The 16,180-nt window shown below is 36.7% G+C and overlaps 1 long non-coding RNA gene across 1 annotated transcript; it reads right to left on the bottom strand.

The window, feature by feature from the left end:
• Positions 1-11,393: 11,393 nt before the first annotated feature.
• LOC111909801 (uncharacterized) lies at positions 11,394-12,560 on the bottom strand. Its single transcript, XR_008232218.1, has 4 exons — positions 12,275-12,560; positions 12,064-12,185; positions 11,899-11,986; positions 11,394-11,802 (listed from the first exon to the last, which is right to left on the bottom strand). It is a non-coding gene; the product is annotated as an uncharacterized LOC111909801 (long non-coding RNA).
• Positions 12,561-16,180: the final 3,620 nt, after the last annotated feature.

Here is a 16,180-nt window from a genome sequence, read left to right as displayed (position 1 = left end):
GATAAATGGATTAAAAGTCATCCGAAAGAACAAGTTTTAGGAGATCCACATGAAGGAGTGCTAACAAGAGCTTAATTACGTGCAAACAATGAGGTACTTAATGTAAATCAAGAATTTTGCATGTTCAATGTTTTTATTTCGAAAATTGAACCAAAAACAGTCAAGATTGCTATGGAAGATCCTAATTGGATTGTTTCTGTGCAATCTGAATTGGCTGAATTTGAATGAAATAAAGTTTGGCGTCTAGTTCCTAAACCAAAAGATGTATCAGTTATAGGATTAAAATGGATCTTAAAAAATAAAACTGATAAAGAAGGCAATGTTGTACGAAATAAAGCTAAGCTTGTATTAAAGGTTATTCGCAACAAGAAGGTATAAACTATGAGGAAACCTTCACCCCTGTCGCAAGACTCGAGGCAGTTCGAATATTTTGGCCTATGCGGCACACAAAGATTTTTATGTTTATCAGATGGATGTCAAATGTGCTTTTCTCAATGGAGAATTTGAAGAAATAGTATATGTTGAACAACCTCCAAGTTTTATTAATGAAAAATTTCCTAATCATTGTTATATTTTAGACAAAGTTGTTTATGGGTTAAAACAAGCACCAAGAGCCTAGGATGCAACTCTTACCAATTTCTTAAAGTAATCAAAATTTAAACAAGGATCAGTTTATCCCACTCTCTTTTGAAAGAAAGTTGGTGATCATCTCATGCTTGTTCAAATCTATGTCGATGATATTATTTTTGGCTCTGCTGACCCTGTTTTGTCAAGAGAATTCGAAAATTTGATGAAAAGCCAGTTTGAGATGATCATGATGGGAAAAATCAACAACTTTCTTGGGTTAAATATCCGTCAAATCAGAGAGGGAATATTCATTGATCAAGAAAAGTATACAAGAAATCTGCTTGAAAAGTCCAACATGACGAATAACTCAAAGCTTAGAGTACCAATGGCAGTTGGAACAAAACTGACTCCTTCATTAGATAAACCAACTATTGATCTTACGTTGTACAAAAGCATGATAGGTTCGTTACTTTATCTCACAGCAAGTCGACCTGATATCATGTTTTATGTGTGCAATTGTGCTAGGTACCAATCAAATCCCAGGGAATCACATCTCACTACAGTCAAAAATATTTTAGTTATCTCAAAGGAACAACTTCGTTAGGATTGTGGTATTCTTCAAAAATAGGCTTCTTCATATAAACATTTTCAGATGCAGACTTAGGAGGTTGCAATCTTGATCGAAAGAGCACAAGTGGTGGATGTCAACTATTGGATGAGAAGTCAGTAAGCTAGAAATCGAAAAAGAAAACATGTGTTTCGATTTCCACAGCAGAAGCATAATATGTTGTTGCTGCAGCTTGTACTTCACAAATCATTTGGATACAAAGTCAACTGCGTGATTATGCAATCAACAAGAAGAAAATTTCGTTGTATTGTGACTCACAAAGTGCTATTCGTATCTGCCATAACCATGTGCAACATTCGAAAAATAAACACATTGCTCTTTGTTATCATTTTATAAAGGATCATGTTGAAGATGGAAACATAGAAGTACATTTTGTAAAGACAACTGATTAGCTTGCTGATATCTTTACAAAACCTTTAGATGAGAAATCTTTCGTAAGAATCATGCATGGCTTAGGAATGTTGGATGCAAATTCAGTTCCTGGATTACTTTCGTTAGAATGACAAGTTAAAAGTTTCGAAAAGATGTCGATTCAGCGGTTACTGTTCATGATTCAACGGTTACTATTCATAGTCAATGCTTCGACATGCTTCATTTTCATAAATTGGGCACATTGGCTTGACAAAATTTTTTGTTAGTTTTGTCATTTAAAAAATTTTCGTTAGTTTTTGTCATTTCAAAAATTTTCGTTGGTTTTATCATTGCCTAAATTTTCGTTAGTTTTGTTTTCTAATTTCAGATTCAAAAATACCAAAAAGATTTTTTCGTTACTTTTACATTTTCTTATCAAATCAAAAACACCAAAAATATTTTCGTTTTTTGTCTTTTGTTATTAAAAATTCAAAAATATCAAAAAGATTTTTCGTTATTTTTGTTATTTTCATTCAAAAACTCAAAAATCCAAAAATATTTTCTTGTTTATGTTTTCATGTGTAGGAATTCACAAAGATTTTTGGTAGTTCATGCTTGCCACTTTAGGGAAAGGTAAAACTTTCGAAACTATGTCCTAGTTAGGATGGCCCTAGAAGCATGTTGCAGCTTGTTGACCCAAGCCTTCATGACTCAATGGGTTACAAAGCCTTTATGAATTTCTCATTCTGAAGATTCTTCCTAATCAGGTTATATTCCTATTAGTCACTGAGCTACCTTACTCTTCTCATATGAGTTAAGAGTTTACTGCTTGGTCCAAACATAGCAGATGTACTTTCGTTTCTTGGAACCAATTCTTTTTCATCCTAACATTCTTACACATTCACACACAATGACATATGTCCAAGAGATTTCTGATAACAACCAATCAGGATCTAGACATATCAAAAATCTATGTTTATGATCTAACATCATGAGACCATGATGAAAGTGAAACCCAAACTTACAAAACATAAGGAATTGACGGGGAACCTAGTTCCAGATTTTAACGAAATTTTTGTTTTAGTACCTATTATTGATATTCAAAAACTTATTCTTTCTTTTGTTTTAATCATGATCAAATGTTCGAAACCCACGACATTTGTTACCAAACAAGATTCTGGAATATTTTTGTTTAAAGAATATGTTTTCCGATTGAGTATCATCATTCACCTTTGTTACTTACAAAATTTGTTCAACGCTTACTTGTCCCTGACTACACTGGTCAAACATGTAATTTTGTTTACAACTTGTCACTCTTATGTTTAGATGTGCCTTGTAACGAAATTTTAAGCTACCCTTGAAAACCTAATAAAAGAAGCCCTTCGATACTTCTCAACATGTATTCGATTGTAATTCATAGGAAACCACACAAGCTGTTAGTCATCTCTCTTGATGAATAACGAAGTGATCTTTGCCTAGGATCTAACTACATTCGTGTCACATATGTTTAACATCACAGATCCGATTTTTTTTTTTTTTACTTTTGCTTCTTATCTTATTCTTTGGCACACATCGCACTCACGAAATCCTTGAGGTTCTGAGTAAAACCAACTCAGGTTGATGATTTCGCAAGTCTGGCATATGACTTTGCTTTATGTAACGCTCGTGTTTCTAGGCTAGGCATTAATATTGACATAATGGTCTAGGTTAACCTTTGTAGCTCATTTAGAAGAAATGAAAAGGAATTATGTGAATTTTATGTGAATTATGTGTTTTATGCTTAATTATTAGGATTTAATTAATTAAGAATAAAAATAAGCGTCAAAATTAAAGTGTGAGATAAGCCCGATATCTTTACATAAAGTTGTAGTGGTCGAAACTGATGGGTTTTAGCCATAAGAACATCGTATGTGCTCATACAAACCCTAATGCTTGGATCTAGGTTTCTCTATTGTACATGCAAGTTATCCAAGACTATAAACCCTAGATCTAGTATATAATAATCAATATAACATATGAATAAGGGTTTAGATCATACCTTGATTGTTATGTAGCAATAACAATCTCAAATCCTTCTTGTATTGACTTTAGAAAGCTTAGAGTCACAAATGTCACTCCGCTAATGGTTCACAAACACCAAGAGCAACAGGATGAAGAGGAGAAGAGAAGGAGGCTGCCCAAAATGTGTGGAAACCCTAGAGAGCCAGTTCACCACGTTTTTGGGGCTTAAGGGTTCTTTAAATAGTGAGGCTATTAGGGTTATCTAACAAGGAAACCCTAATTTGGATGCTTAAGCCCTAAGCAACCCATGGTCTCCTTCCTTAAAGGCCTTGGACAATTTCTAATGGGTTTCCCCATAGAATTCGTCCACTCCTTTAATATGGAGTCCATTAGCTCAATATTCAACTATCATAGAATTGACAATTCTAGTACCTTAGTTTAATTAATGTCTTTTAGTCACAAACTTAATTCTTATTAATTCTTGACTAATATTAATTAAACAATATGATTTCTCCTTTAATATATTATTCTCATAATATATTAATAAATCATATTTAATCCTTTCTCTCCATTATTCATCCTATCAAGTTGCTTTGGTGAAGGCAACCCAAAAGGACCATGCACCATCGGGTCAAGTACATACCAAAATAGTTATGGACTTAGACACTAATCCAACAGTCTCCCACTTGGATAAGTCTAATAACTATTCTGCGTATGACTTCAAATCCTAATCTGCAATCGTAGCTTTCCAAAGCCGCTGTCAACTCTGATCTTATCAGATACGCGTGTCCTTAAGATAAGGGATCATATATTCCTCCATTCTAGATATCGTATAGACTGGGACATGGATCTAAATCATTCTCTCTGTCTATGTGTTGTTTCCCGAATTCAAATTTATGACGACTGACAACAGACTACAATTTGAACACATCAAATTAGTTCGGGCTTGGCCAAGCACTTAGGTGCCATCACTAAATCATCGAGGGGCCCACAGATATCGCTTTTATCCTACTTTGGATAAAAGGAACGGATAAACTTTGACTCAATGCTCGCTTGCACTCACTTACCGAATCACACACAACAATATGTTTTATAACACCAAGTTACTGGTGCGTTTACATATTATCAATGTGCAACCGACTCGCAAGATACAACTCACACATCTCGGTTTCAAGAATATAAGATGTTATCGTCTCACTAATCACTCATGATAACAATCCATGAAGTGATCCAAGTGAGCGTGAGTTTAATCCAATGCTCAAATCATATTCATAAGCACTCATGAACGTTGCAGCAAACATTTGCTTATGTCGAATACACTTAAGACAATCCACACACCAATTCACGATATTCTTCATTCATATCTACTTCCAACATATGAACGACTGTGGCCCGTTTGAATAATCTGACTGTTCTCAACCAATTAAATTATTCAGGAAGTCAAAACATGCAAAGTGAAACACAAGAATAATACTAATCCCATATGGCCTCAAACCTTTGAGTATAAATAAAACACCTTTTATATATCACCATATCGATTACTCATTATTTGTTGTTTCGGGTAATCAACTTCTTACTTGAATTATTACAACACTTATCCCATGCTCTTAGTATGCACACAATGTTTACCTACGGATCTTACTTTGTGAAATACATCAAATAAACATATTTCCAATCATACTCATTTCACAACTCCTAATCCTTTCCACAAGTGAAAGAATATCAAATTCTTGCCACTTATAGAATGTGCCAGATTCTAACATTTTATGCAATGATCCTTTCGTAATGTCATAGCACAAAAGTCACAATGACTATTGCCAATGAAATTACAAAGTCCTCCATTGGAGATTGTTATAAGACAATTCCATAAATGTGATGTCTCTCACTTAAAGTACATTCCTTTTAACATCCTTTTGCATAAAAGTCTCTAATCTAGACATTGATTTTCAATATCTAACTCCCAATATGGAAACGTTCCCATATTTTCCATATGAAAACTCATTCTTAATAGAATCTTATCTATTCATAATAATGTCAATATGGTTCATCCAATACTATACTTCTAATTACTCTCAAGCGACCAATCCTCGGCGAACTTTGGATTGTCCTTTGATAGTTGTTTAATTATCTTAGTCAAAACCGATTCTTGTCCTTTTTCCCTCTAAATGCGCTAGACATTTGGAAAAATTTTGAATGGTCAAATATTATAGCATTTGCAATCGATCCTATACTCGAAGCGTATGGTACACGATGCATAATGTCTTACATAAAGATTTGATACTTTATCAATCTTCTGCCATAATATTTTACATGCTACGTTCTTATAATTCGAATTATGAAGAGGAATGCCATAATCATAATCGAAATTTAAGAACACACTATGTATACTTGACTAAATTTATTAACATTCCACAGCCTAAGCCTTTAGATTTAAAATGAAGCATAATATTCTCTCTCTTAATTATAGCAAAACAACTATTCAACCCTTACAACTTTGCAAAGTATGACTCTTGTTTTCTATCATTAATATTTCGAACTTGCAATACTTGCCTTAATAATCATACAATCATAACATTTATGCTCCCACTATCACGATGATTATTATAAACATAACATTTATGCTCTCACTAGCTTTGACATGTATTCAGAAACAGCTTAACTTTCAGAAAAACAATGCATATTGAATTTCTTTAAGTTCATATTTCTAATACCCAATGCTTTGATAATCTTTTATCAAGGCTTCTTAAACTTATACACCTTTGCCTTAGATAGTTTATATGTGTGTCTTAAACAATTTAGACCAATTGCCAAATCTCATAATTCGAATCATGGAAAGGGATACCGTAACAATAATCGAATTCGAAAATACAATTTTCACAATCACTATCTTCTTAAAATCTTCCTTAGTGAACGCATTTCCTCATAGTCATTTTCACAAAGGAGGGAATCTTATGACACTTAGATTTTAATGGTGTGTGTGTTCCTATCCACGTGAATTTGTCAAAACCAAAGTTTGCGACAAATCAAAACTCATATGGACCGAACTTTCTTAATCTTGATTTCTTGCCTTATGGTAACACATCTGCCCACCATGTCTTCCATGTAGTTAAGCAGCTCACCCTTTCCTATCAATGTACTTTCCATTGATTAAGGTCCTTGCCTTTTATGCGTTCAAATGAGAACTCATAGAACTCATATGCATAATTAACTCGACTGGAATGGCACAGAAACAAGGTAATGTCAACACGATAGGTTGTAAACTGTGACATCCCCGAAATCTCGGCCAGAAAAGACCGATTTCATTTATGCTTTTTAAACATTTTTAGAGTAAATCCTTTTAATTTTAAAAGAGATGCGGAATTTGTTCCAAAAAACAAAACATGATAAAATAGATATTTATCAAAACATTTCATATAGAAATATGATTTGTTTCATAATCAAAAGTCGGGATGTCATGTTCCGATACAGATCATAAAGCATAAAGGATAACATTACAAGTCATTCAACAAATATATACATATACAGACTTGTAAACAAAACAACTTGATGATTTGCCCATCTTAAGCTCTCGCGCCACTTCCTGTAATACAAATAAACTGAGTGGGTCAGGCTTGGGAGCCTGGTGAGCATATACGGTTTTCAACCCACAATAATTATATTTAATTTCAACAATCCACAATAAACCCGATTACTCATTCCCGTTATCCTCATTTTACGTCCCTAAAATAACATCTATTATAAGGAACCTAATTCAGGATTTTCATCAGGACGGACATTACTGCAGAGGGGCTTCCTCAACAATAAGTGCCCTAAAGGCAACCATGTGGGGGATAGAGTACACCGGTGAACACGTCGTTCACAACACCTACAGGTAATGAACCTGCTAGTGTTCCACAGGACAGTCTAGAATAGTCTGTGGTCGTCATCCATACTCTGCTGAATGACTAGAATAACACCAATAATACCGAGGCCTCTCATCTGTTTATTTCACACCAATTATCTACCCATGTTCTACCCAACATATTAGTAGATAAAAATATACATTTTTATACATTGTTTAAAAAACCTGTATAACATGCTTTAATCAATACATATTCCACACAACAGATGAGGTATACACACATAACACGTATTTCATAGAGAATATATCAGATCTATGAGATAGAAGATAGTGAATATACATTCACACATATAACAACAAAATATATACACATAGCACGTATTTTATATAGAATTCTTCATAATATTGCATTGGAATGAAAATGACTACACACTCACTTCATCAGAAGATGATCGGGCAGCACTACGGCTTGCAAAAGTAGTGTTTCTCCGTAGAACTGGAAAATCTTCACAAAAACCGGGCTCCTCGCGGGCAGGGCTTCGGCTCGGAAATCTCACTTCTCGGGATCCTCGGGACTTCGGAACTTGCTTCAGGGCTCGGGAATAATACCGGGGCTTCGGGATATGATTGGCACGCAAATCGAGGCAAAAACTGGAGAGAAAGTAAGAAAAATCGCAAGGAAAATGGCTGATCTCGAGTTCTATTTATAGGCTGCTGGGTCTGGGATTACGCTGGGCATAATTTCAAATTACGCTGGGCGTACTCGGGTTACGTTGGGCGTACTTTGACGTCACCGCGTGCGTCGACCGGTGGCACTCGAGTATTGGTCAGACAAGTTGCATCCGACTGAGTACGCTGGACGTACTCAAATTACGCTAGGCGTAATTTGACTCGTCAACTTCTAAATTGCGTAACTTTCGCATACGAGCTCCGTTTTCGACGTTCTTTATATCCACGCGTAGGTGAGACTATGCTCTACAACTTTCGTTTAGACTCTGTCGGCTAATTTTGACTTTATTTTTATTAATTATTTTTAGGAGGCCGGGACAGAAAAACTTCGTTATAAATTCATAACTTCTTCGTCCGACGTCCGTTCTCGCCTATCTTTTCATCGTTTCACTACTAACAACGAGATCTTCGATTCTCATTTAGATTGTTTCGGCTAAAAACCGCTCGATCTCAAATCGAGGATTCGGGCTGAATACCGCTAAGTCGAAACTTCAGAAAATCATAACTTCCTCATACGAAGTCAGATTTGGGCGTTCTATATATATATATTCGGAAACCTCGTTTCAACTACTACAACATTATCCAAAGATATCAAGTTTATTTTACACTTAAATTTTGACGCTCATTTTATTCTTAATTCATTACATTATAATAATTAAGCAATTAAGCACAAAACACATAATACTCAAATAATAATACGTTCTTATTACTTCAAATTGGGGTTACAAAGGTTAACCTAGACTATTACATTGCTAAAAATGGCAAGCCCAGAAACACGGGCTTTACAAGTCTCTCCACCTTAGAATGATTCCGTCCCCGGAATCACACATCAACAAACAACTGCGGTAGCGACTCATCATGTCACTCTCCGTTTCCAGGTGAGATTCGGCCCATTCATGTGTTTCCATCGGACAAGCACTAACTCAACCATCTTATGTCGCAATTTCTTAGTCTTCCGGTCAACGATTGCCTCTGGTTCTTCAATCAACCTTTTGTTCTCATCGATTCTCAACTCCGAAAATGGTATCATGTCGGGAACATCTCCCGTGAACTTCCTCAAATAACACACATGAAAAGTGTTATGAATTCCATTCAGTTCTTCTGGTAGTTCGAGCTTGTAAGCTTGGTTCCCAATTTTCTGAAGAACTTTAAACGGTCCAATAAACCTTGGACTTAACTTTCCCCTTTTACCAAATCTTATAAGTCCCTTCCACAGCGATACTTTAAGCAAAACCGAATCTCCACCTTCAAAAGTCATCGGCCTTCGCTTTTTGTCAGCATAGCTCTTTTGACGGTCCTTAGATGCTAACATTTTTTTCCCTAATTATTTTCAACTCTTCAGCAGTTTGATGGACTATCTCCGGTCCCATAAACTGCTTTTCTCCAGCCTCAAGCAAACAAGATGGCGTACGACACTTCTGCCCGTACAAAGCTTGATAAGGTGTCATCTTTATGCTCGAGTGAAAACTATTATTGTAGGAAAATTCTACCAATGGTAAATGTTCATCCCAATTACGTAGGAATTCCAGGGTACATGCTCTCAGCATATCTTCAAGTGTTTGTATCGTTCTTTCGCTCTGACCATCAGTCTGCGGATGGTAAGCTGTACTTAAACACAACTTGGTACCCAATTCCTCTTGTAGACTTTTCCAAAATCGTGAGGTGAAACGGCTATCACGATCCGACACAATCGTTAACGGAACACCGTGAATCCTCACAATTTCCTTCACGTAAGAATTCGCAAGCTTTTCCATAGACCATTTCTCATTGGCTGCTATGAAATGCGCACTCTTAGTGAATCGATCAACGACCACCCAAATCATGTCGTGACCACTCTTTGTTCTGGGCAGTTTAGTGACAAAATCCATAGCAATGTCTTCCCACTTACCCATAGGCACAGGTAAAGGTTCTAAACTCCCGTATGGTTTCTGATGTTGTGCCTTGACTCTTACACAAGTCGCACACTCGGCCACATACTTCGCAATGTCGAGCTTCATCGTCGGCCACAGTACTAGAAAAACAGCCTTTTACGACGCGCATTGCGCGTCGTAAAAGGCTCAGACGACGCGCAAATGCGCGTCAAGGAAGGCCCTGTCATAAAGAGAGACGACGCGCTTTTGGGCGTCGTCTATAGACGACGCGCATTTACGACGCTCATTTACGACGCGCAATTACGACGTGCGTTTACGACACGCAATGCGTATCAAGGAAGGCCCTGTCATAAAGGAAGACGACACGCATTCGCGTTTCGTAACCTTACGACGCGCGTGTTAATGACACGCAATGCGTATCAAGAAAGCCCCTGTCAAGAAAGGCCATGTCATAAATGAAGATGACACACGTTTTTGCGTATCATAATTTTAAATGTTTAAAAAAAATATTATTTATAGATTTACTAATTTTCAAATTAAATAATACATTAAAAATCTCATAATACAAAATAAAATACCATAAATAACAAAGATAATTCATTTCAGTAATATGTCAAATACAAATAATTATTCCAATAGTGAGTAAATGTTATAAATAAATGAACTCATTTATATACAATTGCATTATCTAGCTTACTATGTGCCAACAACTCTCTGTGTCTTTACTTTTGCTTGAGTCTCGTTTCCTCCAAAGCTTCTAGCCATGCCAACATATGATATCTTAAATTCATCAAGTCCTTGGCGTGAAGTCTTAGATAGAAGCTTAACTACAATCTCCAATCCTTCTAGCAGACCCTAAAGATCATTATTGGCCATGTAGCAGAATCAACCTCCAATCTCTTTCTGCCTTCTCATTACTTGCAGCATCTTTTGCCTGTTTGACGAAGGTTGTGCCTTCAGCAGCAACATGCTGCATTTCGTCAAAAAGATAAAAACAGATGACAACAAATACAAATAACTACATTCTACTTAAAAAAAATAGAATCCAACTCCTAAATCACAAACCTGTTTAAACATACTAGAGACAGGATCCAATCCATGGGGTATTTTTGGAAAATAGTCTGAACATTCTTGACAAATCATCAACCTGCAAGTAAAGGGTAGAAAGGGAAGAAACAAATGTTCATAACCAGTAAGAAATCTAAACACTAGAAGTTTCATAGTGATTGTTGATTCCTATAAACTCAAATGTGAGATGAGAAGCTTGTTCACAAACAGTAAGAAATATTAAGTAGAAAGAAACAATCCCTTAATCCAGTAAGCTATATATGAGTGCTTCTTCACTTAATGTAGAAAGTTTCACATGATGTTCTTTTAGAAAAAGATAAATTTTATCTATAAAATGATTTGAAATTTATGCCTCTTTTTGGCGACTTGCAGCCAATGCTTCAAGCTCTTCAATTCGCTTTCTTGCAGTAGTAAGCTCTTCATCTCTCTCAGACTTTATTTGTTGTGCTAATCCTATTCTTATGCATTAAAAAGGGGAACCATAACCTCTTGTTCTTGATTCATTCTTTTCTAGTTTCTTTGATGGTGAATTTGAGATGTGGGAAACAAAAACATTTGATTTGACTTGGTCAGCAACAGCCATTGCCTCCAATGCTTTAAACTGTTTTTTGAAGTTAAGATTGTAAAAAAATATCAAGAATTTAATCAAAAAAAATCTAACTATTGTTTACCGTTTGTTTGTATTCTCTATCTTGAGCTTCAACATGTAGATTAAGCTCGGAAATGTGAGCTTTATGTTGGACAATCTGAGAAAAAATTAAAAAAGAATAAAAATACAGGTTAAATTAGTTAACTTACATATGGTTTTAATCAGATACAAGAAAAAAGAGAAGAACTTGCACCACTTTATCTTTGTTGGCAATCTCTTTTTCAAGAAGTTCAACCCGCTGAAGGGACTCTTGAAGACTTTTTTCTTTTTCATTCAAAGCTCTGTAGAAAAAGAGTCATTTGTCAACAAAAATGCACAATTATTTCAATGTTTCTTTGATGAGTTATGGTTATCAAACCTTTTTATGTCTTAATCACTAGTTTTGACTTGGTTGATTTGTTGTTTAAAAGCATGAAACTCTAGTTCTAGCTCTTCCCTTTGCAATCGTTGCCTTTCAGCATCTCCTTTGACCATGTCAACCTTAAATTAATATACAACAAAAATTAAAAAATACATCTAAAGTTTTACAATATAACGCTAACTTCTAATTAAAAAAAAAAAAAGCTAACCTGGTTTTCAAGGACAATCACCATACAATCCAGCTCTTCAACAGAAATCTCATATAATTTCACCTCCTCTTCTTTCTCTTAAGCATACAGTCTACTTGTTTCAGCAATCTATATTCAAAAAAAGAATTAACAATGTTGTAGAAATGATATTTCATTAAGTAAATACAAAACAATAATACTATTATTCTCATACTATTGTTTCAGCAATCTATATTCAGCATACAGTCTACTTGTTTCACCTCCTCTTCTTTAAACTTTTCAAGAACCATTAACATACTATTATTCTCATACTACTTGTTCCAGCTATTTTCTTGATTTCAAGTTATGATCCTTTAGTTGTGACACTAGAGAGTTCGATTCACATAAACCATGTTGAAGCAAACCATTTTCTGCTTTCAGTCCAGTTACTGTTTGCAAGAGTATTCCCATGTGACACACATGTAGCACTAACACATCATAATCTTTCATAATAATCTCAGACCATATGTCTTCATGAAGGTGAGACTTCATGGAAAACAAATCAGACACTGTTCCGGTTCCGACCGGTTCCCCGGTTCCTTTGCTCATCCGTATTTGTGCTGAATCCCCATTACCCATCCCGCCTTCTTGCTCCATATTCTTCTGCCAAATCAGCCAAAGTCAAATTAAGAAAAAAAATTCGTCAGGAAGAACAACAGATGAAAGCACATATTGTGGCCATGTTTCCATTCCCACTAGACGTCCCACCAGCAACACCATTGACAGCTGTCGTTTCACCTTCCTTCTTGTTTTTTCATAGAGATTCTCTAGATGAAAATCTTGTTCTAAAAGAATTGTCACTGCAACATCCTGGAAAGTAGTGGAGTTTGTAAAGTTTTAAATGAAAAGACCAAAATACCCTCGTTACATATATAATAATAAAAGGAAAAAGGTGTATTACTTACAGAGCCATTCCAATCAGCACAATGAACAATACCAAAAGAACTAGTGCAAATGTTGGTCTCGCTGCCTAGTCTGTGAATCGACTTCTCCCCTTCACAATTCTGTAAATCCTTAAATTTGAACCTTAGTACAGGTTCTTGCCTCCTTTAAACTATAAAGAGTCAAACCCCCTGAATTTCCAAATATGAAAGCGAATTGCTTAGTAAATAAATAAACCAGTATCACATAATCAAACTAAAGTGACCTTGATTAAAGTCAAAATAGATTAAAGTCAAATGTCAAAGTGAATTGATTAAAGTCAAAATACATGCAAAATCAACCTTGAGATCGATTTTGAGAGGCTAAATAAAATCGGAATGCAAAAGATGAGAATTAGAGTGAGGATAAAGTTATACGATGTGAAAAGAAAGAAGAATCGCACCTAAACCAAAGTAAACCTCAAATTTCTGGGTAATAAAGCCAGAAACAGGTGGCGATAGAGGATTCGGAGAAGCAACGGTGCACAGCAGGAGGTGGCGGCAAAGAGAAAAGGAATAAGAGTAGTAAGAGTGATTCAACATAGGAACTCCAAACTAAACAGGAGGTGGCGTTCCATACCAATGAGTGCAAAGCTAGAAGCGACCGGTGGCAAAGCTAGGTACAGAACCACGGTGAAGTTATAGATGAGGGGAGGTGAAGGTGATAACGTCAGTATACATTAAGAATCGCTCCCACATACTTCTTATTGGAGGAGGAAGCAACTCATCTCCAGGAGCGCCATCTCCAGTGCAAATCAACCCACATCCTTCTTATTGGAATCCTTTGTCTTAGAGAATAGAGATGAAGGAGGGTAGGAAGTGAGATCTAGGGTTCGAGTGTGAGAGAGAACCGTTATTGCATCGCCGATGATCAGATTTCATTAGACGCACTCCAAACTCAACCTGAATTCGGATCCTTCGAAGGCACCAGTGGGAGGTATATGTTTGCCCTAGATCCTGAACTCCCACCGGATTTCTTCCCAGACTTCATGTTCTTCCATGGGTCGACTTTCTTCCCTTTGCCACTTTGATTACACAAACGTACCTGCAAGAGTCGGTCCTCAAAAATTTCAGTCTCGAGTGATTCGGAGGTGGGACCACCGGTAGAGGAAGAATCATCGAGCGTTTCTTTCGTTTTGAAGGAGAAGGTTAGGGGTAGCGGTGCGTGGGATCTGACTGGGATAGAGGGATTGGTGTTTCGATTTTGAACTGGTATCTTGAGATGGCGGAAGTGTGTGCTTAGGTTTCTAGATGCACTCCAAACTCTTAAAGCTTATCGGGTTCGATGTTGGTGGTGGCAGCTTAGGGCTTAGAGAGAGAGAGAGAGAGAGAGAGAGAGAGAGTACAGAGGTAAAGGAAAACGAGCCGATTCAAAAGGATGTGTTGATTCAAAAGGATTATTAGGGTTCTATTGTAGGATTCTAGTGTGGATTGAGTTTTTAAGGCTCAATGGCGGTGGCAGTGGCGATGGCTTAGGGTTTACAGAGAGAAGGAAGGAGTGAATGAAAAGGGAGATATTGAGGAGAGAGGGTAGAAGCAGGGTTCTTCAAAATTTTAGAATTTCAGACGATTTCATTTTCCCCCTTTAAAAACGCGCGTTTAGGAAAAAAAATATAAAGCGACACATTTAGAGGACGCACACTTTATGAAAGGCGCCCTCCGCATTTCTTTTTTTTTCTTTTCTTACACTAATTTTAGGGCACGCACAAATGCGTGTTCACTATCCTTCAAATTTTGCAAAATTGACATCATTTTTTAGGGCACACACCAATGCGCGTCCTCTATCAACGAGTGTCATTGTTTGCACGTCATTAAAGGTCTATTTTCTAGTAGTGCCACCAATAATAGGGTTTCAGGTCCCTATACATTTTTGTGCTACTGGGATGAATCGAGTACATGGTTTTGTGAGCTTCTTCCATCAGAAGATCTCTGACTCCTCCTGTCTTAGGTATCCAAATCCGATCTTGGAACACCTTCAGTCCATGACTGTTTATACCGAACACCAACGTTTTGCCCAAACGTTCTTCCTTTTGGTCATTCTTCTCAGAAGCTTCGCTTTGAGCTTTCTTTATACTTTCCAAAATAGTCGAGACAACTTCAATTCTCAACGCTCTTGGCCTTCTCCTTTCAAGATTGACTTTCCGACTGAGAGCATCAGCAACAACATTGGCTTTACCGGGGTGGTAAAGTATCTCACAGTCGCAGTCTTTAAGTAATTCCAGCCAGCGTCGTTGCCTCATATTCAATTCTTTATGACCAAAGAGATATTGGAGACTCTGATGATCAGTAAAAAGTTTGCACTTCGTGCCATAGAGGTAATGCCTCCATATTTTCAGAGCGAAAACTACCGCTGCCAACTCCAAATCATGAGTCGGGTAGTTCTTTTCATGCTCTTTCAGCTGTCGAGACGCATATGCGATCACCTTATCCCTTTGGGTCAAAACGCAACCCAATCCAACCCTAGACGCATCGCTATAAACAACGAAGTCTTCAACTCCATCGGGTAGAGAAAGTATCGGTGCCTCGCATAGTTTCTTCTTTAGCTTCTCGAATGCTTCTTTATGCTTATCACTCCAAGCATAAGTAGCTCCTTTGTGGGTCAAAGCTGTTAATGGACTAGCGATCGAAGAAAAGCCTTGGATAAACCTTCGGTAATATCCGGCTAATCCTAAAAAGCTTCGGATCTCCGTGGGACTTTTCGGTTGTTCCCACTTCATCACAGCTTCGATCTTCGCTGGATCAACCATTATCCCTTCTTGGTTGACCACGTGACCCAAGAATTGGACTTCACGAATCCAAAAATCACATTTGGAGAACTTCGCATACAGCTTCTCCTTCTTCAAGACTTCCAACACTTCTCACAAGTGTCTACCATGCTCTTCTTGGCTTTTTGAATAAATCAGAATGTCATCTATGAACACTACCACAGATTTATCAAGGAACGGATTACAAACTCTGTTCATTAAAT

Source organism: Lactuca sativa, chromosome 4, assembly GCF_002870075.4.
Source record: "Lactuca sativa cultivar Salinas chromosome 4, Lsat_Salinas_v11, whole genome shotgun sequence".
Lineage (NCBI taxonomy): Eukaryota > Viridiplantae > Streptophyta > Magnoliopsida > Asterales > Asteraceae > Lactuca > Lactuca sativa.
Note: the sequence above shows the minus strand (reverse complement) of the source record. Positions and strands in the feature narration are given on the sequence as shown.